This window comes from Bufo bufo, chromosome 9 (assembly GCF_905171765.1).
Source record: "Bufo bufo chromosome 9, aBufBuf1.1, whole genome shotgun sequence".
Taxonomy (NCBI): Eukaryota; Metazoa; Chordata; class Amphibia; order Anura; family Bufonidae; genus Bufo; species Bufo bufo.
The window spans coordinates 92,328,383-92,354,067 of NC_053397.1; the positions used below are offsets into that span (position 1 = coordinate 92,328,383).

Genomic DNA, 25,685 nt, shown 5'->3' on the forward strand with positions numbered 1-25,685 from the left:
CCTTTGCCCACCTAGGCTGCAAAAAAGTGTCACACATGTGGTATCGCCGTATTCAGGAGAAGTTGGGGAATGTGTTTTGGGGTGTCATTTTACATATACCCATGCTGGGTGAGAGAAATATCTTGGCAAAAGACAACTTTTCCCATTTTTTTATACAAAGTTGGCATTTGACCAAGATATTTCTCTCACCCAGCATGGGTATATGTAAAATGACACCCCAAAACACATTCCCCAACTTCTCCTGAGTACGGCGATACCAGATGTGTGACACTTTTTTGCAGCCTAGATGCGCAAAGGTGCCCAAATTCCTTTTAGGAGGGCATTTTTAGACATTTGGATACCAGACTTCTTCTCACGCTTTGGGGCCCCTAGAATGCCAGGGCAGTATAAATACCCCACATGTGACCACATTTTGGAAAGAAGACACCCCAAGGTATTCAATGAGGGGCATGGCGAGTTCATAGAAATTTTTTTTTTTTGGCACAAGTTAGCGGAAATTGATATTTTTAATTTTTTTCTCACAAAGTCTCCCGTTCCGCTAACTTGGGACAAAAATTTCAATCTTTCATGGACTCAATATGCCCCTCACGGAATACCTGGGGGTGTCTTCTTTCCGAAATGGGGTCACATGTGGGGTATTTATACTGCCCTGGCATTCTAGGGGCCCTAAAGCGTGAGAAGAAGTCTGGAATATAAATGTCTAAAAATTTTTACGCATTTGGATTCCGTGAGGGGTATGGTGAGTTCATGTGAGATTTTATTTTTTGACACAAGTTAGTGGAATATGAGACTTTGTAAGAAAAAAAAAAATAAATTCCGCTAACTTGGGCCAAAAAAATATCCGAATGGAGCCTTACAGAGGGGTGATCAATGACAGGGGGGGTGATCAATGACAGGGGGGTTGATCAATGACAGGGGGGTTGATCATCGACAGGGGGGTGATCAATGACAGGGGGGTGATCAGGGAGTCTATATGGGGTGATAACCACAGTCATTGATCACGCCCGTGTAAGGCTTCATTCAGACGTCCGGATGCGTTTTGCGGATCCGATCCATCTATCAGTGCATCCGTAAAAATCATGCGGACATCTGAATGGAGCTTTACAGGGGGGTAATCAATGACAGGGGGGTAATCAATGACAGGGGGGTGATCAGGGAGTCTATATGGGGTGATCACCACAGTCATTGATCATGCCCCTGTAAGGCTTCATTCAGACGTCCGGATGCGTTTTGCGGATCCGATCCATCTATCAGTGCATCCGTAAAAATCATGCGGACGTCTGAATGGAGCTTTACAGGGGGGTAATCAATGACAGGGGGGTGATCAGGGAGTCTATATGGGGTGATCACCACAGTCATTGATCACGCCCCTGTAAGGCTTCATTCAGACGTCCGGATGCGTTTTGCGGATCCGATCCATCTATCAGTGCATCCGTAAAAATCATGCGGACGTCTGAATGGAGCTTTACAGGGGGGTAATCAATGACAGGGGGGTAATCAATGACAGGGGGGTGATCAGGGAGTCTATATGGGGTGATAACCACAGTCATTGATCATGCCCCTGTAAGGCTTCATTCAGACGTCCGGATGCGTTTTGCGGATCCGATCCATCTATCAGTGCATCCGTAAAAATCATGCGGACATCTGAATGGAGCTTTACAGGGGGGTAATCAATGACAGGGGGGTGATCACCACAGTCATTGATCATGCCCCTGTAAGGCTTCATTCAGACGTCCGGATGCGTTTTGCGGATCCGATCCATCTATCAGTGCATCCGTAAAAATCATGCGGACGTCTGAATGGAGCTTTACAGGGGGGTAATCAATGACAGGGGGGTAATCAATGACAGGGGGGTGATCAGGGAGTCTATATGGGGTGATAACCACAGTCATTGATCATGCCCCTGTAAGGCTTCATTCAGACGACCGGATGCGTTTTGCGGATCCGATCCATGTATCAGTGCATCCGTAAAAATCATGCGGACATCTGAATGGAGCTTTACAGGGGGGTGATCAGGGAGTCTATATGGGGTGATCACCACAGTCATTGATCATGCCCCTGTAAGGCTTCATTCAGACGTCCGGATGCGTTTTGCGGATCCGATCCATCTATCAGTGGATCCGTAAAAATCATGCGGACGTCTGAATGGAGCTTTACAGGGGGGTAATCAATGACAGGGGGGTAATCAATGACAGGGGCGTGATCAGGGAGTCTATATGGGGTGATCACCACAGTCATTGATCACGCCCCTGTAAGGCTTCATTCAGACGTCCGGATGCGTTTTGCGGATCCGATCCATCTATCAGTGGATCCGTAAAAATCATGCGGACGTCTGAATGGAGCTTTACAGGGGGTTGATCAATGACAGGGGGGTAATAAATGACAGGGGGGTGATCAGGGAGTCTATATGGGGTGATCAGGGGTGATTAGGGGTGATCAGGGGCTAATAAGGGGTTAATAAGTGACGGGGGGGGGTGTAGTGTAGTGTAGTGGTGCTTGGTGCTACTTTACTGAGCTACCTGTGTCCTCTGGTGGTCGATCCAAACAAAGGGGACCACCAGAGGACCAGGTAGCAGGTATATTAGACGCTGTTATCAAAACAGCGTCTAATATACCTGTTAGGGGTTAAAAAAAACACATCTCCAGCCTGCCAGCGAACGATCGCCGCTGGCAGGCTGGAGATCAACTCTCTTACCTTCCGTTCCTGTGAGCGCGCGCGCCTGTGTGCGCGCGTTCACAGGAAGTCTCGCGTCTCGCGAGATGACGCGTATATGCGTGACTGTGCGCAGGGCTGCTTAGGCGGTCCGGAGGTGGTTAAGGGGGTAAAGCGGGAACTCGGGCGCCAATTTAGGAAGGAAAAGCTCAGGTAGGGAGAGTTAGCTCACCTGCGATGGAGGCCCTCTTAGATAGGCTGAGGGAGGCGGCAGAGTCGCGCGGCCCGGAGTAGTTGGAGGCGCAGGTGTGGGGCCTGCTTGGCGGGGAGGCAGCGGGCAAGTCCAGCACGGCGCTGGAGGGCAGACGGCCGCGGCGGGCACGGCCGCCAGCACGCCTTAGCCCGAGCCCCTTCAGGGACCCTCCGCGCTGGGGAGGCACGGCTAAACCTCCAGCGTCAGCCTCCCGGCGCGGGAAGAATCCCACAGTACGGCGGATCTCAGAGCAGGGCAGGGGTTCCCGCCCCCTGCCTTCCCCAGCATGCAGCGATGGATCGAGACGGGGACCTGCAGAATCCCCTCCTCAGTGGCGAACGGGAGGCCTGCGCGGCGGGGGAGCGTGAGGCGGTGTGGACACGAGGCTGGGCTGGCAGCTGGTCGGCAGGGGCCCAGGCCTTGGGATACAGAAGAAGATGTGGCAAGCACTGGCAGGCAGCAGCGGGAGGAGGAGCCATCTTCACCATCATCGTGCGCACCCAGGACCGTGGAGCAGTGGTGGTGTCGGCGCAGGAGGATGACTCGTTGCTGGGGATGAATGTGTGGGTGGTAGCAGTTCATGTGCCGGGGGTCTCTAACGGTATTGCGGATGCTCTTTCTCGTTCGCAGTGGGAGCGCTTTCGGCAGCTGGCGCCAGAGGCGGAGGTCGCCGAGTTGGAGTTTCCGGGGCTGCTGTGGGAGATCTTGAAGGTACTGTGAGTAGGCTATTCAGGGCCTCCCTAACGGACGGTACGTGGGCGGCGTACGATGAGGCTTGGGATGTCTGGGTGAGTTGGTGTGGCATGCTGGGAGTGGGAGTGGATGCAGGTGAAGTTCCCTTGGTGTTGTTTTTGGGATGGAAGAAAGATGAAGGGTGGTCGGTGGCTCAGGTAAATAGGTGCATGTTGGGTTTGGCTTTTGGTTTCAAGCTGCTGGGGCTGGTGGATTGTACCAAGGCTTTTTTGGTTCATCAAGTGTTGAAGGTTTGGCGGAGGGGTTGGCAGACGGAGGATAGGCGGCTACCGGTGTCGTTTGAGCTGTTGTTAAATCTTGGGGGGCGGTTAGAGGTTGCCTGTAGCTCTTGGGGGGAGGTAAGCTTGTCCAAGGCGGCATTTTTTCTGGCCTTTTTCGGGGCGTTTAGGTTGGGCGAATTGGTGAGTAGGAGTGTTAGTTGTGCCAAGGGGTTACGGGATGAGGATGTGGATATCTTTCAAGACAGGGTGGTGGTCCGGCTGCGTAGGTCTAAAACGGATCAGGAGGGGCGAGGTTGCAGTGTTTGCTTGTTCGCAGTGCCGGGTTGCTCGATGTGTCCGGTCGTTTGCCTGCAGGAGTATCGCGTGGGTAGGGGGGAAGGGCGGTCCCATTTTTACGGCATGCGGTCCTTTTTATCCAGATTCCAGTTCATGGCGGTTTTGAAGAGGTGCTTAAAGGAATTGGGGGTTGATTCGCGGGGTTACACGGGTCATTCGTTCCGGATTGTGGCGGCGACGGAGGCAGCCCGTCGGGGTATGAGTGAGGAGGTTATTAAGAGGATAGGTCGGTGCGAATTGGGTAGGTTCCGATCCTATGTGCGTTTGGGCGGTCTGTAAGGAATGCAGGTTGCGGGCTTCGGCATTAATGCGGTTGTTATGCTTGTTTCGTTTCAGGTGTCCCCCCGGCTCTGGTGTGGATTATCGGGCATTCGTTTTGGGGGGCGTTACGGGCCGATGTACGGCCGAACGATCGTCAGCTGGGCTTTGATAGGGAGGTGGCGGCCATCCGGTGGCTGGGTTACCGAGGTATGTTGTGGGGGGGGGAGTTTGAGGGAGGTTCACCGCTTTGTGCAGCTGGACCGACCTCCGGATGTATTGGTGCTGCATGCTGGAGGGAACGATTTGGGCATGAAGCCGGTGAGAGAATTAATCCGGGATATTAAGTTTGACCTGTTACTGTTGTGGACGTTGTTTCCCAGGATGGTAGTGGTGTGGTCGGACATCGTTCCTAGACGGCGTTGGCGGAAGGTGCGATCGGTGGAGAGGATAAACAAGGCCCGCAACCTGCAAGGCCCGCAACCTGTGCGGCCGAACGATCGTCAGCTGGGCTTTGATAGGGAGGTGGCGGCCATCCGGTGGCTGGGTTACCGAGGTATGTTGTGGGGGGGGGTTTGAGGGAGGTTCACCGCTTTGTGCAGCTGGACCGACCTCCGGATGTATTGGTGCTGCATGCTGGAGGGAACGATTTGGGCATGAAGCCGGCGAGAGAATTAATCCGGGATATTAAGTTTGACCTGTTACTGTTGTGGACGTTGTTTCCCAGGATGGTAGTGGTGTGGTCGGACATCGTTCCTAGACGGCGTTGGCGGAAGGTGCGATCGGTGGAGAGGATAAACAAGGCCCGCATTAAAGTTAACAGGGCGGTTGGAAAAGTTAGAGCCCGGAGTCGGTGAGTTTTGGATGGCGGACGGGGTCCACCTCAATGCAGTGGGCATTGATCTGTGGTCATTAGGTCTGCAAGGGGGGATCGAGCGAGCTTTGGGGGTGTGGAAGGGCGCACAAGCTTGAGGTAGAAGGTCAAGTTGCGCATCGATGGCGGTAGGAGGTCCTGGAAGACGGTGGTAGGGCTTGGTGTTTGCGGATGGGAGGGCCTCAATTGGTGGGGCTGGACTCCCAGGTTTGGAAAGTTGGTTGGTTTCTGTGGGGTGACCATCACTCAGTGTCTCCGAGCTGGAGTAATACGGCTGGAGGCAAGGTGGCTTGAGCCGGGTGCACCAGCTGGAATCGGGGCTTCTAGAACCTCCTTCGTCAGGTCTAGGTATATATATTTATATATGTTACATGTTATGTTTGTATTAATAAAAGGCTGCTGTGGCCATTTAATTCCAATATGTGGCTCTGTGTCCTTTTTGGTGGGGGGTTGGCAACGGGGTAGGGTAAGGGTGTGTGAGGTTAATGGGTGAGAATAGAGGACCCGAGGGAATTCCCCAATAATCTAATCAAGTGCAGCTGTACTAGAGCGACAGCCTAAGGGGAGGCTGCCATGATAGGTTTGGGGACGAGGGGACGTCAGGGGTAGTCGCAGGGTAGAGGTGGGCAGGAAAAGGTTAAGTGGGGAGGAGGTTTGGTAAGGAGAGGGGCGGAGCGGTAAGGTTTTTAAGGGGGTGAAGCGGGAACCCGGGCGCCATTTTAGGAAGGAAAAGCTCCCGCCCACCCTCCCCTTTTTTCGGGAAGCTGGGGGAGGGGAGGGCAGAAAGGGTTTTTGGGGACTGGGTTTTTTGTCATAGCAGTCAGTCGGTAGGAGGTCCTGGAAGACGGTGGTAGGGCTTGGTGTTTGTGGATGGGATGGCCTCAATTGGTGGGGCTGGAATCCCAGGTTTGGAAAGTTGGTTGGTTTCTGTGGGGTGACCATCACTCGGTGTCTTCGAGCTGGAGTGATACGTGATACGGCTGGAGGAAAGGTGGCTTGAGCCGGGTGTTTGGTGCACCAGCTGGAATCGGGGCTTCTAGGACCTCCTTCGTCAGGTCTAGGTATATATATTTATATATGTTACTGTCACGACTGCTATCCCAGCAGCAGTCGTGTCGCACCAGACGGAGGGGAAGGGGGACCCCTATCTACGGATGGGGAATAGAACGGCCACCCCTGACTAACCCTAAGCTGGCACCTGTCTGCCCTGATACCCTAGACAGGGTGTGAACCCGTGCGGTGAGCAGGATGCCTAAACCCTCAGTCACCCTAACAAGACTAGACTGGGGAAAGGCAGATGGGAGCACTAGTCACCATCACTCGTGTCTAGGAGAACAACAGGGTAAGACAGCAACCAACAAACAATCTACAGCAGAGATAGACTTATCCAGTCACGAGCAGAGAAGATGATCCCAATGACGACAGTCCACGCCGGACAAGAGCTCCACAGCAACACCATCAAACGATCTCCTTCAATGGTCAGAATAGAACTGGAAGTAAGGACTATATCTGGCAATGACTGCAAGTGAAACTGAAACTAATATAGTAGCTGGGAGTGGCAGACAGGACTCACCTGAGAAGGATGCCTACAAACTCCCAGTCAGGACAAAAAGGTTCACAAGGCAAAACCCCGATGACATACCCTGAACGACGGAGCAAACTCACAAGCTATCGCGAGTAGCAAGTCGCTGCGACCTTCTCCTCCCAGAGCTGTCTGGATCAGTCATAGTCGTGACAGTTACAGGTTATGTTTGTATTAATAAAAGGCTGCTGTGGCCATTTAATTCCAATATGTGGCTCTGTCTCATTTTTGGCAGGGGGTTGGTAACGAGGTAGGGTAAGGGTGTGTGAGGTTAATGGGTGAGAATAGAGGACCCGAGGAAATTCCCCAATAACCTAATCATGCGCTGTCTTGCATGCACTGCTATTTTAGGACTATCCACAGATTTTCAATAGAAAATCTTCATCTGTGATACTTGCCAAAAGGGGTTCTACTAGGTACTAACCATGTAATGTTCCATACCCCTTAGGGACCACCAATATGCCTTTTTTACAGCAGTCACTAAGGGGCCTTAGGCTGTAACATAACAGCTGTGCCTGCTGCATGTAAGTCATTACAGAGGGTGGACTCCCTCTGTCTCCCATCGGCACCCGACAAATGAGATGGTATAGGCCTCAAGCCTGCCTCCAGTGTTCCATTAAAATACAATGCACTATAGGAATAGTATATTGTAGTTTAGAAGTGATCAAAATATCATCTATTATAGTCCACTTGCAGGAATATTTAAAAAATGTATTAAGTAAAAAAAAAAAATCAATAAAAAAAATACACCCACTACGGTGAGCACCATAAAAAGAAACAAACAAATAATGCCAGAATTGCTGCTTTTTGCTTAATCACTACCAAAAAAGAAATTGAATAAAAAACAATCAAAAAGTGTTATTTACCCTGGAATGATACCAATGAAAACGAAAAGATGTCCGACATATATCAAGAAAAATAAAAATGTTAGATCTTCGGATGCAGCACTGAAGATATATTTTCCTTTTTTTTTAAAAACTGCATTTATTGCTCAAAAGAAGTAAAACGTGTGTGTGTATGTATATATATATATATATATGTATACAGTGTGCGCAGAATTATTAGGCAAATGAGTATTTTGACCACATCATCCTCTTTATGCATGTTGTCTTACTCCAAGCTGTATAGGCTCGAAAGCCTACTACCAATTAAGCATATTAGGTGATGTGCATCTCTGTAATGAGAAGGGGTGTGGTCTAATGACATCAACACCCTATATCAGGTGTGCATAATTATTAGGCAACTTCCTTTCCTTTGGCAAAATGGGTCAAAAGAAGGACTTGACAGGCTCAGAAAAGTCAAAAATAGTGAGATATCTTGCAGAGGGATGCAGCACTCTTAAAATTGCAAAGCTTCTGAAGCGTGATCATCGAACAATCAAGCGTTTCATTCAAAATAGTCAACAGGGTCGCAAGAAGCATGTGGAAAAACCAAGGCGCAAAATAACTGCCCATGAACTGAGAAAAATCAAGCGTGCAGCTGCCAAGATGCCACTTGCCACCAGTTTGGCCATATTTCAGAGCTGCAACATCACTGGAGTGCCCAAAAGCACAAGGTGTGCAATACTCAGAGACATGGCCAAGGTAAGAAAGGCTGAAAGACGACCACCACTGAACAAGACACACAAGCTGAAACGTCAAGACTGGGCCAAGAAATATCTCAAGACTGATTTTTCTAAGGTTTTATGGACTGATGAAATGAGAGTGAGTCTTGATGGGCCAGATGGATGGGCCCGTGGCTGGATTGGTAAAGGGCAGAGAGCTCCAGTCCGACTCAGACGCCAGTAAGGTGGAGGTGGAGTGCTGGTTTGGGCTGGTATCATCAAAGATGAGCTTGTGGGGCCTTTTCGGGTTGAGGATGGAGTCAAGCTCAACTTCCAGTCCTACTGCCAGTTTCTGGAAGACACCCTCTTCAAGCAGTGGTACAGGAAGAAGTCTGCCTCCTTCAAGAAAAACATGATTTTCATGCAGGACAATGCTCCATCACACGCGTCCAAGTACTCCACAGCGTGGCTGGCAAGAAAGGGTATAAAAGAAGAAAATCTAATGACATGGCCTCCTTGTTCACCTGATCTGAACCCCATTGAGAACCTGTGGTCCATCATCAAATGTGAGATTTACAAGGAGGGAAAACAGTACACCTCTCTGAACAGTGTCTGGGAGGCTGTGGTTGCTGCTGCACGCAATGTTGATGGTGAACAGATCAAAACACTGACAGAATCCATGGATGGCAGGCTTTTGAGTGTCCTTGCAAAGAAAGGTGGCTATATTGGTCACTGATTTGTTTTTGAATGTCAGAAATGTATATTTGTGAATGTTGAGATGTTATATTGGTTTCACTGGTAAAAATAAATAATTGAAATGGGTGTATATTTGTTTTTTGTTAAGTTGCCTAATAATTATGCACAGTAATAGTCACCTGCACACACAGATATCCCCCTAAAATAGCTAAAACTAAAAACAAACTAAAAACTACTTCTAAAAATATTCAGCTTTGATATTAATGAGTTTTTTGGGTTCATTGAGAACATGGTTGTTGTTCAATAATAAAATTAATCCTCAAAAATACAACTTGCCTAATAATTCTGCACTCCCTGTATATACACACATACACACGGTATATATGTATTTAGTACCACTGTTATCGGACTGACTCAGAGAATAAAGTTATTGTGTTGGGCTACTTTCACACTTGCGTTCAGAGCGGGTCCGTCTGATGTCTGCACAGACGGATCCGCTCCTATAATGCAGACGTTTGGATCCGTTCAGAACGGATCAGTCTGCATTATAGTCTAAAAAAAATTCTAAGTGTGAAAGTAGTTCAGACGGATCCGTCCAGACTTTACATTGAAAGTCAATGGGGGCCGGATCCGTTTGAAAATTGAGCCATACTGTGTCAACTTCAAACGGATCCGTCCCCATTGACTTACATTGTAAGTCTGGACGGATCCGTTTGCCTCTGCACGGCCAGGCGGACACCCGAACGCTGCAAGCAGCGTTCAGGTGTCCGCTTGCTGAGCAGAGCGGAGGCTGAACGCTGCCAGACTGATGCATTCTGAGCGGATCCGAATCCACTCAGAATGCATTAGGGCAGTACGGATGCGTTCGGGGCCGCTTGTGAGACCCTTCAAACGGAGCCCCGAACGCTAGTGTGAAAGTAGCCCTACTTATGCTGGAAAATGAATGTCGGCACAAAATTTATAATATAAAAGCTCAGTGAAAGTACTGCTGATCTTTTCATATCCCCCTCCCAGAAAACATTAATAAAAGTTAATCAGTAACTTATGTGTACCTCAAAATGGAAAAATAAAAAATATAGATGGAAAAATAAAAAAAAGTTATAGCTCTTGTTAGGCAAGGATGAAAAAATGAAAAAAAATTGCTTGGTCAGTAGGGCCGAAAACAGGCTGGTCACTTAGGCCTCGTCCACACTTCCCTTTTTCATGAACACATACTGTCCGCTTTTTTTTCAGACAGCATACTGATCCATTTATGTCTGTACACATCTCTGTGATTTTCTGTGGTGCATATGTCTGCAAAAAAATCCATGGATGCATTCACTACTTTTATCCATGCCCTGGACTCCACACTTCCATTGAAATCTCTGGGTCCATAAAAATCACGTACACAAAATGGATGGCATCGGTGGTGCATCTGTTTTTCATATATATATATAAAATTCGGAGGGAGATACACATTTCCCCCTAAAAAAATTGTTAAAATAAATCAATATATTATCATTAGAGATGAGCGAATCGAAGTTGCCGAAGTGGAATTCGATCCAAATTTCAGGAAGAATTCGATTTTATTTCTCCTAAAATGGCTGCTGCACGTGTGAGGACATGGAGAAAGGAAGTATGGGAAGGATGTCTTGCAGATGGGTGAAAGACTTCAGTAACCACTTGACAACCAGATTGAACACGTGTGTCATGCAGGGCGCATGGCTCAGGCTTCCTAGAGGCAGCACCGACACAATGTTCTTCCCGTTGTCGGTCACCATGGTTCCGATTTTCAGTTGTCGTGGAGAAAGCCAGGATTGGATTTCTTGACGAATGACATGGAGCAGTTCCTCCCCTGTGTGACTCCGCTCGCCCAGGGAAACGAGGTGCAGAACAGCGTGACAACGCCGTGCCCTGCACATGTGGTATTCTTGAGGGGCACTGTGACTTGTCTCTGCAGTGGAGGCTGAGGACATGGTTGAGGATGAGGAAGCAGAGGCAGACATTGTCTCATGACCAACGGCTTGACAATGTGGAGGTGGAAACGACGTGACCTGGCCAAGTAGCTGGTGTGGCTGTGTAGGAACCACATTCACCCAGTGGGCCATAAATGACATGTATTGTCCCTGACCGTAGTTACAGCTCTACAAGTCGGCGCTACCGTGCACTTTGGCAGACACCGACAGGCTCAAGGACTGGCCCACCTTCTGTTCTACATATTTGTGCAGGGCTGGTACTGCCTTTTTTGCAAAAATATGATGGCTTGGGACTCTCTACCTCGGCTCGGCACAAGCCATCAGTTCTCTGAAAGGTGCAGAGTCCACCACTTGGAAAGGGAGGGACTGCAGCACCAGCAACTTGGACTGAAGCATGTTCAGCTTATGCGCCGTTGGATGCATGCATGCATACTGCTGTCTCTTGGCAATTTCTTCGGTGATCGATTGCTGATGGAATGACAGACAAGGAGGAGGAGGAGGAGCAGGAGCATCTGGAACAGCAGAAGATGGGAATGACAGACAGATCCCTTCGGCTGAGGTGGTGGAGCCTTGACTGCCTGAAACCCGGTGCATGGAGGCAGGGAGTAACCTCCGAGTCACTTGCACAAATGGCCCCGCTGCATGCTCACTTGGTTGCGTAGTGACAGCCGCATTGTCCCCATTCGGCAGAGGAATTACTTCTGGCTCTCCACCTTGTTGGACCCTTGCTACCGGTCCAGAATGTGGGTCTTTTTAACACCTACTGAGAGGGAGGACAAACTGAACTGCAACAGAGACATCCTATGTAGTCAGTTGGCCGCTGACTATCTGCGCCATCATCCATCCTCTTGCAGGTCTAACCGGGGGAGCCTTATGCTCTAACGTTCCACTGCCATGGCTGCTGGGGAAGGGTGGGGTGGCAGGAGCAGTACCAGCTTCATCAGCAGTAGTGAAGAAACTACTCACCAGCAGCTAGACGTAGATCAGAATCTGAAGCAGCAGGTGGTGGCATACTTGGAGTGCACACTGCCAGCCAACCTTGAAGTTCCTCTGGACTACTGGGCAGCCAAACTGGATTTGTGGCTGCAACTGGCTGAGTTTGTCCTGGAAAAGCTGTCCTGCCTGGCCAGTAGTGTGGCGGGGGCCATAGTTACCCCAAGGAAAACTCGCTTGTCCAACCAAAATGTGGAGAGACTGACCTTTGTCAAGATGAATCAGGCCTGAATCAGCCAGGATTTCCACCCACCAATTCCTGATGCATCTGATTAGATCATCCATGTTGCCTCACCCAAACCTTGACAAAAGAGACCGGGTTCTTCTGGCTACCTGCCTTAGCTACTACTCTGATGCTGCCACCCACCTGATGACACACATCTGATCCCAAGTGCTCCTTCTTTCACCCACCTTCGTCAGCGGGTACTGGTATTGCCACCCACCGCCCCAATCTGTCACCGGGTCACTTTGTTGTCTCCTGATGCTGTTGTTGCCATCTCCACACTATGTCACTGTGTCACTCTGTGGTACCCTGATGCTGCTGCTGCCATCTCCACACTATGTCACCTTGCCACTCTATGGTATCCTGATGCTGCTGCTGTCAAATCCACACTATGTCACCTTGCCACTGTGTGGTATCCTGATGCTGCTGCCCTATCCACACTATGTCACCTTGCCACTCTGTGGTGTCCTAATGCTGCTGCTGCCCTATCCACACTATGTCACCTTGCCACTCTGTGGTATCCTCCTGATGCTGCGGTCACCACCTTCAGACTCTGTCATTGTGCCACTCGTTAGCCTCCTCATACAGCTGCCAACTCCAGACTCGGTAATTATGCCACTCGTTGGCCTCCTCATACTGCTGCCACCTCCAGACTCGGTAATTATGCCACTTGGTGGCCTCCTCATACTGCTGCCACCTCCAGACTCTGTCATTGTGCCACTCGGTGGCCTACTCATACTGCTGCCACCTCCAAGCTCTGTCATTGTGCCTCTCTGTGGCCTTCTCCTGATGCTGCCAACTCCAGACTCGGTCATTGTGCCACTCGGTGGCCTCCTCATACTGCTGCCAACTCCAGACTCGGTAATTATGCCACTCGTTGGCCTCCTCATACTGCTGCCACCTCCAGACTCGGTAATTATGCCACTTGGTTGCCTCCTCATACTGCTGCCACCTCCAGACTCTGTCATTGTGCCACTCGGTGGCCTACTCATACTGCTGCCACCTCCAAGCTCTGTCATTGTGCCTCTCTGTGGCCTTCTCCTGATGCTGCCAACTCCAGACTCGGTCATTGTGCCACTCGGTGGCCTCCTCATACTGCTGCCAACTCCAGACCCTGTCATTGGGCCACTCTGTGGTCTCCTCATGCTGCTTCCACCTCACCACTATGTCATAGGTCCACTCGGTGGACTTCACATGCTGTTACCATCCTCCCCACTTCATTACTGGTCCACTATTTTGGCTTTCGGCCTGGCTGACATCATTATTTATTTGACCCTTCTTCTGATCTGTCAGAAGGAAGGAAAAATGAGACGCACAACGGATCCTGTCTGTGTAGCAGCTGTAAGGCCTTTACGGTCCCATCAGAATTGGCTTAGAATTGGATTTGGTAGCTAAAAGCAGGAGTGGGTACAAAACACAGAAGACATGTAAATATTCCATTCACGTGTCATATGTGTTTTAGATCCACTCCTGTTTTTTTTGGCATTAGCAATACTGATGGATTATTGAGCAAATGCTGACCGAGTGAACGTGTATGCTCCACAGACAGGGTCCGTTTTTTGTGGGTTATTGTTCTGATGGATCAGAAGGGTAAATTAATCAGTGACGTCAACACAAACTTACTGCTGACACCCTCTCCACTCGGAGGGCGGGGGCTCTACTTGTTTAAGCATTTAAAGGGCTTCTGTCACCCCACTAAAGTGATTTTTTTTTTTGGGGCTAGTTAAATTAGTTATATAGCGATATATGAAAATATAATTGTGTTCCTTACTTTGATCCAGCAGTTTATTAAAAAAACGAAGTTTTATCATATGCAAATTCGGTCTCTACCAGCAAGTAGGGCGGCTACTTGCTGGTAGCTGCTGCAGAAATCCGCCCCCTCCTCTTGTTGATTGACAGGGCCAGCCGGGATCTCCTCCTCCGGCCAGCCCTGTCGGCGTTTCAAAAATCGCGCGCCTGTGTTGAATCGGCGCAGGCGCTCTGAGATGAGGAGGCTCGTCTCCTCAGAACTCCCTCAGTGCGCCTGCGCCGATGACATCACCGAAATAGAAGACGTCATCGGCGCAGGCGCACTGAGGGAGTTCTGAGGAGACGAGCCTCCTCATCTCAGAGCGCCTGCGCCGATTCAACACAGGCGCGCGATTTTTGAAACGCCGACAGGGCTGGCCGGAGGAGGAGATCCCGGCTGGCCCTGTCAATCAACAAGAGGAGGGGGCGGATTTCTGCAGCAGCTACCAGCAAGTAGACGCCCTACTTGCTGGTAGAGACCGAATTTGCATATGATAAAACTTCGTTTTTTGAATAAACTGCTGGATCAAAGTAAGGAACACAATTATATTGTCATATATCGCTATATAACTAATTTAACTAGCCCCCCAAAAAAAAATCACTTTAGTGGGGTGACAGAAGCCCTTTAATAGAACAGGTTCTGTAGACATCTATGTGGAATCAGCTGACAACGGTGTAAAAGGAGTGCACTTCTTCTTGGCGCTAACATCGACCTGTAAGGCTGAGTTCATACTTGAGTTATTTGGTCCGTTTTGGCCCAGTGACTGCCCAAATAAGTAAAGTGTGCAGTGATTCTAAGAGCGACACCTGTCACCAGCATGTCATACAGACTCACAGTATTATTTTACTACCAAAGCAGACTCCTTAATGCATGTTACTGCAAGGCACAGTATTCTACACCACTATAAAGGCTCTCAGCAGCCAGGAAATAGCCGTTTTTTTAAAAAACATAATTCGCTGCAAATATATTTGGATCGAACCAAATTTTTTCCAAAAAATAAAAATAAAAATCTGCAAACGGCGAATCGAACTCTTGAAAAATTCGCTCATCTCTAATTATGATATATATTAGCTATAAATTAACCCCTTAGTGACCACCAATACGCCTTTTCACTGACGTAAACAAAGGGAGTTTAAGTTAGATAACTGGTGTTAATAAATGATTATATGTACCCAAAATGGTTCATTAACCACCGCCCGTCTGCCCGTTGACTATATACGTCTGGGAGGTGGATCTCTATGTCTGAATGGACGTTTATAAACGTCCATTCAGAGATGGCAGCTGCACGCTAATCGTGCAGCTGCCGAGCTGGTGGCCCACTGTCAGTGACAGAAGGCACCCCAGAGAGAAGGCAGGTACAGTTTCCAGGTGTCCCTGCCTTCTAGATCGCTGTATACACAGCACTCAATGAGCACTTTGTATACAGATCAGGAAGCGATATGCGCTTTCTGTCCCGGCCCGATGGTCATGTGACCGCCGCGGCCGGGAGAGTGCAGGAGCTGTCGTGTCTTCCATAGACCTCAATCATCCCTGCACTGAGGCTGTACAGCGCTGTATAATTCTGTACAGCCTCTCTGGGGGGTGTATTTCCCCTGTTACTGGGGCTACTATGTCACCCCAAGTTATAGGTGAAATCAATAGTGAAAAATGTCCCCCAGATGTCTTGCATGACCTTATGGGAGACGCAAAGTGTAAAATAAAATAAATAAATAAATAAAGTGTTTTAAAAAAATAACTAAAAAAAGGTTTCACGTGTAAAAAAAAAAAAAAAAGTAATTTAAAAAAAATGTAAAAATTGTTTTTTTTTTTATAAAATAGACATATTTGGTATTTCCGCTTCAGTGACGGTCGTCTCTATAAATATATCACATGATCCACCCAGTCCGATATACACCATAAAAAATAAAAATAAAAACTGTCAACATTTTTTGTCATCTTACATCACAAAAAGTGCAACAGCAAGTGATCAAAAAGGCATATGTCCCACAAAATGGTACCAATAAAACAGTCACCTCATCCCGCAAAAAATTAGCCCCTACATAAAAAAAAATCACTCAAAAAATTAAAAAAAATATAGCTCTCAGAACATGGAGACATTAAAACATAATTTTTTTGTTTCAAAAATGCTATTACTGTGTTAAAGTGAAATAAATAAAAAAAAGTATACATTTTAGGTATCGCCGCATCCGTAACAACCTGCTCTATAAAAATATCACATGACCTAACCACTCAGGTGAACACCGTAAAAAATTATAAAAATAAAAACAGTGCCAAAAAAAACATTTTTTGTCACCTAACATCACATAAAGTGCAACACCAAGCGATCAAAAAAGCGTATGCCCCCCAAAAATAGTACCAATTAAACTGTCACCCAATACCGCCAAAAATGAGACCCTTACTAAGACAATCGGTCAAAAAATAAAAAAGCTAAGGCTCTCAGACTATGAAGACACTAAAACTTTTTTTGGTTTCAAAAATGCTATTATTGTGTAAAACTTAAATAAATAAGAAAAAGTATACATGTTGGGTATTGCCATGTTCGTAACGATCTGCTCTATAAAAACATCACATGACCTAACCCCTCAGGTGGACGTTGTGAAAATAAATAAATACTGTGCTAAAACAACCAATTTTTTGGTCACTTTGACCCATAAAGTGTAATAATGAATAATCAAAAAATCATATATACCCAAAAATGATACCAATAAAAACGCCAACTCTTCCTGCAAAAAATGAGCCCCTGTACAAGATGATTCTCAAAATTTCATTGTATTTTTTTTATTATTATGTTTGCTCTTTACCATGTGGTAAAAATAACATTCTTACTTTATTCTACCACTTAGTTTTCTTAGTTTTTAGTTACTGTAATTTTTTCAAATGCCATTTTGGGGTGTGTATGACTTTGTGATGACTTTTTATTCATTTTTTGTGGGAAGTAAAGTGATGAAAAATGGCACCATTCACCATATGGGATAATTATATATTTTTTTTTAATTTTTTTTAATAGTACAGGTATTTTCGCAAGCGATGATGCCTATTTTTTTTTTAATTGTTCATTTATTTTTATTTTGGGGAAAAGGGGTGATTTGAATTTTTATATATATATATATATTTTTTAGCTTTTTTTTTAGGCCTCCAAGTGGACCACAACTTAGTTGCAATCATCAGATTGCAACTTGGATAGACTATAGGAATTTGCTCCATTATTCTATACAGAAATCGTTATATCACAGTTCAATGCTACCACCTGCTGGCACTAACTGTGGAGCGAGTGCCATGTTTAAAGACCCAACATCAGACGTACATGCATGTCGTATAGCGGATGTCGGGAAAGGGTTACTTTAAGAATAATACACCATGCAGTGTATTTTAAATCCTTTGCTTATGAAGTGGTTTTCCATTTTTGCATTTTCGTTTGTCACTCCCTGTCTTCTTGGAGTCATAGCTTTTTCATTTTTCCATTCACATAGCCATATGAGGACTTGTTTTTTGTGGTACAAGTTGTACTTTCTAACTGCACAATTTAACATTGCATAAGCTGTAGTGGAAAGCTGGAAAACATTTCAAATGTGGTGGAATTGGAAAAAAATGCAATTCCACCACAGTTTTATGTATTTTATTTTTACGGTGTTCACTATGTGATAATACTGACTTGTGCTCTTCATTCTCTGGGTCAGTATGATGATGGTGATACCACATTTGTATAGTTTTTTTGTGTTTTAATACTGAAAAAATAAAATAAAATCTTTGGAAAAAACTATTTTTTCTTTTCATCGTCATATTCTGACCCCATAATATTTACAGGTATGTCTATGGAGCTGTGTGAGTGCTAATTTTTTGCGGTACAATCTTTAGTTTTTATTTATACCTTTTCATCACTTATTTAATTAGCTTGGGGAAGTGATGAAAAAAACAGCAAGTCAGCTATACAGTATTTATTTTGTTTAATTCAACGTATAGGATAACTTTTTTTAATATTTTACTAATTTGAGTGTTATAGAACGTGACAGTACCTATCATATTCATTTTTTTATTATTTATTTTGATTTTGGAAATATTTTTAAAACTTTTGTTTACTTATTTATTTATTTTTTTACTTATTAATGCGCTGGAACTCATTTCCCGATCTCCGCTCAGAGAAGATGCTCCTGCCTGTGAAGTGCATGCTTTTGGGTTTTTAGTCTCTCAGATGCCGTGGTCACATTTGACCATGGCATCTGTCAGAATTAGGGCTCATGCACATGACCGTATGGCTTTTTCAGTGTTTTGCGGTCCGTTTTTTACGGATCCTTTGTTCCGTGTTTTGTTTCCATTTCCTTTCCGTTTTTCCGTATGCCATATACAGTATACAGTAATTACATAGAAAAAATTGGGCTGGGCATAACATTTTCAATGGATGGTTAAGCAAAAACTGAACACAAAAAACGACCAGTATACTAAACGCGTGTGCATGAGCCCTTACTGCTAGACAGGCTGCTTGTTAACACTGTCAACCATCCGTTTACCTATAGTCATATCTGTCTCTGTCACTTTGACACTACGAATGCTGTTTTGGTGTTAAAGAGCTTAAAATGGTTTGGATACAGACCAAGGAAACCTCAAAATGTCATACACAACTTTTCAGGAGAAGAAATGTGACTTTCTGTTTGTATATATTTGTACCTGAAAAGAATATGTCGACTGATTTGTTAAAATCTGACCTGAAATTCGCTCTTCCCCAGTTTAAATAATTTTTATAATTTTTTTTTGTCGTCTAGGGGACTTGCAGCACAAATTCTATTATTGATTCCACAATGCTTTGAGATACATAGTATTTCAAAGCTTTATTATCTTACCAAGAGGGAACCTATTAGTTCATACTTCTGGCATGACCCAGTAAGTAAATAACTCTTATAGTAAACTGGCCTTTGTTAGACCTTCAGCTCCCATAGTAAATCTTTGCTCCCTCACTATGTTTTGGGAAGTTGGTGGTGAGAGAGGGAATTATCAGCCTTTGCAAAACACCATAAATGTTGCAATCACTATTTACAGTGGCTGCTAAGGGGTTAACACAATTAGAGATCTTTTTTGGTTTCTCAGTGCCTAATGCTACAGCCATCTGATGCACCACCTTAAAAAAGTGGTCTTTCAGAAGAAGTCTCCTCCATGACCACTGTATGGAAGTTTTTTGGAAGGTTAGGTGTGGAAAATATTGCAAATCACTGTTTTTATAGGAATCACCATGTGCTATATACAGTCCTGATCAAAAGTTTAAGACCACTTGAAAAATGGCAAAAAATCAGATTTAGCATGGCTGGATCTTAACAAGGTTCCAAGTAGAGCTTCAACATGCAACAAGAAGAAATGGGAGTGAGACAAAACATTTTTTGAGCATTCAATTTCATGAAAACAACGAATAAACTGAAACAGGCTGTTTTTCAGCTGATCAAAAGTTTAGGACCACACCGCCAAAAAAAAACGAAACCCCTCCAAAACAGAAATCCAACTTCCAAACATGAACTCAGTAATGAGTAGCTCCGCCGTTATTGTTTATCACTTCAAAAATTCGTTTCGGCATGCTTGATGCAAGCGTTTCCATGAGGTGAGTGGGAACATTTCTCCAAGTGGTGAAGATGGCCGCATGAAGGCCATCTACTGTCTGGAACTGTTGTCCATTTTTCTCAACTTCCCTTGCCATCCATCCCCAAAGGTTCTCAATTGGATTTAGATCAGGGGAACACGCAGGATGGGCCAAAAGAGTGATGTTATTCTCATGGAAGAAGTCCCTTGTCCTGAGGGCATTGTGTATTGTAGCGTTGTCCTGTTGAAAAACGCAGTCGTTACCACACAGACGAGGGCCCTCAGTCATGAGGAATGCTCTCTGCAACATCTTGGCATAGCCAGCGCCGTTTGACGCCCCTGCACTTCCTGAAGCTCCATTGTTCCATTGAAGGAAAAAGCACCCCAGACAATTATGGCGCGTGCCCTGCTGTGGCGCGTAGAAAACATCTCAGGTGGGATCTGCTTGTCATGCCAGTAACATTGGAAACCATCAGGACCATCAAGGTTACATTTTTTCTCATCAGAGAATAAAACTTTCTTCCACCTTTGAATGTCCCATGTTTGGTGCTCTCTTGCAAAGTCCAAACGAGCAGTTCTGTGGCGTTCAAGAAGACGAGGTCTTTGAAGACGTTTTTTGTTTTTAAAGCCCTTCAGTCTCAGATGCCGTCTGATGGTTATGGGGCTGCAGTCAGCACCAGTAAGGGCCTTATTTGGGTCGAGGATCGTCCAGTGTCTTGATGGACAGCCAATTGGATCCTCCGGCTCAGTGCTGATGAAACTTTTTTGGGTCTTCCACTTGACTTTTTTGTTCCATAACCCTCAGGATCATTTAAGAAACTCCAAATGACTGTCTTACTGTGTCCCACCTCAGCAGCGATGGCGCGCTGTGAGAGACCCTGCTTATGCAGTTCAACAACCCGACCACGGTCAAAAAAGGGAGAGGTTTTTTTACCTTCGCCATCACAACGTGTGACTACCTGACAGAAAATGACAATGAATCCACATCTGTGCACAGATTTAGACTTTAAAGGCATGTGGTCCTAAAATTTGGATCAGTTTCAGTTTAATTGTTATTTTCAATTAATTGAATGCTCAAAAAATGTTTTGTCTCACTCTCATTTCTTCTTGTTGCATGTTGAAGCTCTACTTGGAACCTTGTTAAGATCCAACAATGTAAAATATGATTTTTTGCCATTTTTCAAGTGGTTTTTAAACTTTTGATCAGGACTGTATGATGTGACAACTGTATTTTGTGGAATGATATGGCAATACCATATTAGGCTGCTTTCACACTGGCATTTTGGTTTCCGTTTGTGAGATCCGTTCAGGGCTCTCACAAGCGGTCCAAAACGGATCAGTTTTGCCCTTAATGCATTCTGAATGGATAAGGATCCGCTCAGAATGCATCAGTTTGGCTCCGTTCTGCCTCCATTCCGCTTTGGAGGCGGACACCAAAACGCTGCTTGCAGCGTTTTGGTGTCCGTCTGACGAAACTGAGCCAAACAAATTCGTCCTGACACAAAATGTAAGTCAATGGGGACGGATCCGTTTTCATGGACACAATCTGGCACAATAGAAAACGGATCCGTCCCCCATTGACTTTCAATGATGTTCAAGACGATCTGTCTTTCTAAACAGGTGCATGGGGATGTATTATGCGAACGGATGCGTTTGTGCAGATTCATGACGGATCCGCATCAAACTCGAGTGTGAAAGTAGCGGACCCATTCACTTCAATGGGGCCGCAAAAGATGCGGACAGCACTCTGTGTGCTGTCCGCATCCATGGCTCCGTTTGGCGGCCTCGCTAAAAAAATATAACATGTCCTATTCTAACATATAACATAGGCCTAAGAGAGAGCCTAGTATGCTGCTCTGGGTTTCTGAGTGGTAGCCTCAACATGTTCAATCAGTACTTATATATAATATAAAATATAATTTTCCCCTGGTGGTAAACTCAAACTGTTTAATCAGTCCTTTATTATAACAAGATGTTTTTTATCCATAGCTGTGCAAATGTTTTCTGGAAAAGAGAAATGCAAGCCACTTTTGTGGTTGCAGATTTTGTTACAAACCATTATGAGAAAAAATCTGCGACTATTCCCCACTCACGCCACTTTGTCTAAAAATAGGGTATGTGATGTGGGTGGGGAAGAGGGTAAACCAGCAGGCTCGTCTCATTCATTATTTTGTACGCCAGGGAGCTGGTGTAGATTTTAGATTGCCACATCTCCTGCTTGAGGAAGTGCCAAAGTTATGTAGATGCCTGTGTGTCCACATCACTTTGCCTCTTCCTCCAGCAGCACAGACATTATTAAGACCAACATCTAAATCACTGGTCTTAATAACATTGACCCTAAGACCTCTTTTACATGAGCGAGTATTCCGTGCGGGTGCAATGCGTGATGCGAACGCATTGCTCGCGCATGGAATCCGGACCCATTCATTTCAATGGGTCTGTGTATATGTGCATTGGTTTTCACGCATTACATGTGCGTTGCGTGAAAATCGATGGCCCCATAGAAGTGAATAGGGCTTCGTGAAAATCGCATTGCATCCTCAAGCAAGTGCGGATGCAATGAGATTTTCACGGATGGTTGCTAAGAGATGTTGTTTGTAAACATTCCGTTTTTTATGACGTGCGTGCAAAACGCATTAAATCACATTGCACCTGCGCGATAAAAACTGAACAACTAAAAGTGATCGCAAACAAAACTGAATGTACTTGCTTGCGAAATCGCGCTAGTTTTCCTGAACGCATCCGCAACGCATCCGGACCTAATCCGCACACGCTTGTCTGTAAGGGGCCTAAGTGTCTCATGTCATTTTCATTCTTAACCCAGCTTGTTCTAGGTAAATACTCTTTAGCAGAACTGAACAAAGAAAATTTATTTGGCTGCCTAATCGGCCTTGGTTGGGCTACTATTTATCCCTATGGAATGTGTTGAGTATGCATGAGAAGTATTGTAAGCCAGTCAATGCTCTTCTGGGTTTTTGGGAAAAATATAAGCAAATTAGCACATCTTACATCTACTGGCATCAGATAGGCTTAGGAAAGCTAATTTGAATATCTTTCCCACAAACCCAGAGGAGCATTGCCTGGCCTACAATACCATGAACACATACTATGCATACTAAGTACTCTCCATAATGAGAAAGAATACCCCCAGCCTGGAATCGGCTGTACAACTTGCAGAATGAAAATAGGTGAAAGGTCCAGCTTCTAAAAAATAATTCTTTATTAATGACAAGTGCACCTTAAAATCCCACTCCAAATGAACCCCTGTCAGACCAATCCAAGCAGAGGATTAGATCACGTGGTTCATCCGGGGTGGGAAAAAAGATCAGACCAGATTCCCAAGAGAATATTAACCCCATATGTGCAGAAAATTAAAGAAACTAAGAATTAAGCTATACATGAATAGCAATAAATAAAAAGGGCAGTGTATTTCTCACTGATTGTAAGGGAGTCTGCGGTTCCGGTTCCCTTGCAGGCATATACGGTGGAGAGTCCGCATGGGCGCCGGAGGGGAGGGCCGCGGGGATCCCAGAGGCAGACTTGCCGGGCTGATGGCAATACATCGCTGCCGGTCCTGCCTCCGGTGTCTCCTGCGGGTTCCGTTCCAGCGTCCATGCTGGCGCGATCCCGGGACCATGCTGAGTCGGTTGGGCGTCCGTGTGCATGTCCGAGGGGTGATTCGCAAAGGAATGCGCGGCCGAGTGTGCGTGCATCTTTTGCACTACGTCGGCCACTGGCAGGTAAAGCACCTGTGCACAAATTCTAAGTGGATTAGGGATTTGCTGCACAGGTGCTAATGAGTAGGATCATCGCATGACCTATGAGGTTCTGACAAGCAGCACTCTGTGATTGGCCAGCAGGTGTTTAAAAGGTGATCTCCCTAGCTGATCAATGCTCACTGTGGTCTCTACAACCTGGGAGTATGCTGGTTCATATTCACTAAGTTTGATCCATGCATGAACTCTGTGTGTCTTCATCTAGTGAATGCCTCTGGAAACCTCGTCTCTGCTCTACAGTTGCACCGTGTATGGCCTTGGATCGGACCCTGGAAACAGTCTCATCCGCTTTTCTCTGATGTTTCCCCACAGAGGTTATCATTTGGACTACGTTATTTCTGTATGATTTCTGGCTTGGACTTTACTACTGTGTTTTCAATAAATCCACGTTTGTTCAAATCTTTGCCTGATTGCTTGGGGTTCTGCAGCATTACAGAAAAGTGAGCCCCAACTTCCAGTTATCATGGATCGTATCCAACATCAGCTAGTGGAATTGACCGGAGCAGCAAACCTCTTGGTCCAGTGACCCTTTCTATTCCCTGAACAATCAGGTTGGATGCACTACCATGATGTACCGCGGCGAAGTGTGTACTTACTGCAGACACATTTCCTGCTTTTTTGATGCGGTATATCAGATATATGTCTACGTACTCTTGTTTTAATTGAATTGGACGTACATCCCACATATTGGAGATTACACACTGTACATGTGATAAGATAAACGGCATATTCTGTATTACAATTTAGATATGACTTGATGTTATAAATATTCTCACTAGCGGTAGAGGTGAAAGTTTTACCCATTAGCATGTGATTGCAGCAAATACATTTATTCTGACTGCATTTATAGTTGCCTTTATGTTTTAACCAGGTTGGTTTTGTAATAGGACGTTCACGGAACAAACTCGGGCTGAGCATTTGACCTAGATTGGGTGCTTTGCGGGCTATTCATCTTATTCCATCTCCCACTGTTGTGCTCCAATCTCTGTCAAAGTTTAGAACAGGCAAGTGCCGTTTTATAATTTTACATATATCCCGGTATTCCTCACTATATTGTGTAACGAAAGTAACTTGACTATGTTTAGATTCCATCCCATGTTGTTCCTTTTGTTTCTTTGATGATGTCTCATTAGTCAAAACTAGGGAGCATCTATCTAGGGGAATGTGCAGTATATTTTTTCAGGCATAATCTCTGTTTGATGCTCTCTGCCTCCAATAGAAGGGTATCCCTGCCAGAGCAGTTCCGTTTCGCCCTAATTAATTCCCCCTTGGGTATATTATGTGTGACATGAGGTAGATGGCAAGATGTTGCCAGAAGTGTAGTATTACCTGCCGTCTCCTTTCTATACATTATGGAGCATACTCTTGAATTTAAATCATCACCTGTAAACCTGAGATCCAAAAAGGAGATAGTACTGACATCAAAATGTAGGCTAAAGGAGAGGGAGCTTAAGCAACTATTGAGGTAGTTTTCAAAAGCCGATATATGTGAAATATCATCTGCCCAAACAGCAAGCCATTAATATATCTTCCATACCATTTAATGGCATGGAAATAAGGGTTAGAATCAACAAACAGGAACAGTTTTTCCCACCACGCCATGTAGATGTTAGCTATGGATGGTGAGAATTTTGCTCCCATTGATACTCCAGATGTTATGTTTCATAAGAAAATCTACAGACATACAAATAAATTCCTGGAGTATCGATGTATAGTTACTGTACACCTGAAGGGCTATTATGGCTTGATCATGTGGTATATTGGTATATAAGGAGACTTAGTAATCCAAATATAACCACTATTCCACTGAAAATCAGTGAAGGATTGCAAGACCCTTCTGGTGTCTTTGATATAACCAGGGATAGATGGAACAAGGAGTTGGAGGAGGGAGTCCATCCACTCACAGAATCTCTCCGAATAAGCACCGATACCGGCGACAATTGGTCTCATGAGTGGTGGGAATTCCTCTTTGGGTCCGAAACGCATAGATCGTGCACCATTGTCCTGTGTATGTAAATTTTACCGCTGGAATAAAGAATTACTTTTTAGAAGCTGGACCTTTCACCTATTTTCATTCTAGAAATAGAGTGTAGCATACTAGGCGCTCGCTCTCATTCACCAAAAACAAATCACAAAAGATTTGTTAAAATCCAAACTTTTTGGGAAATTTGTGACTTATTCCGTATAGATAGAATTGATTAGTTCATCTCTAATCTAAAAC

The 25,685-nt window shown here is 45.5% G+C and overlaps 1 protein-coding gene across 13 annotated transcripts in view; it reads right to left on the reverse strand.

The window, feature by feature from the left end:
- CFH (complement factor H) overlaps positions 1-25,685 on the reverse strand; it is a 1,589,177-nt gene that overhangs the window by 992,872 nt on the left and 570,620 nt on the right. The gene's annotated exons all lie outside the window — the stretch shown is intronic.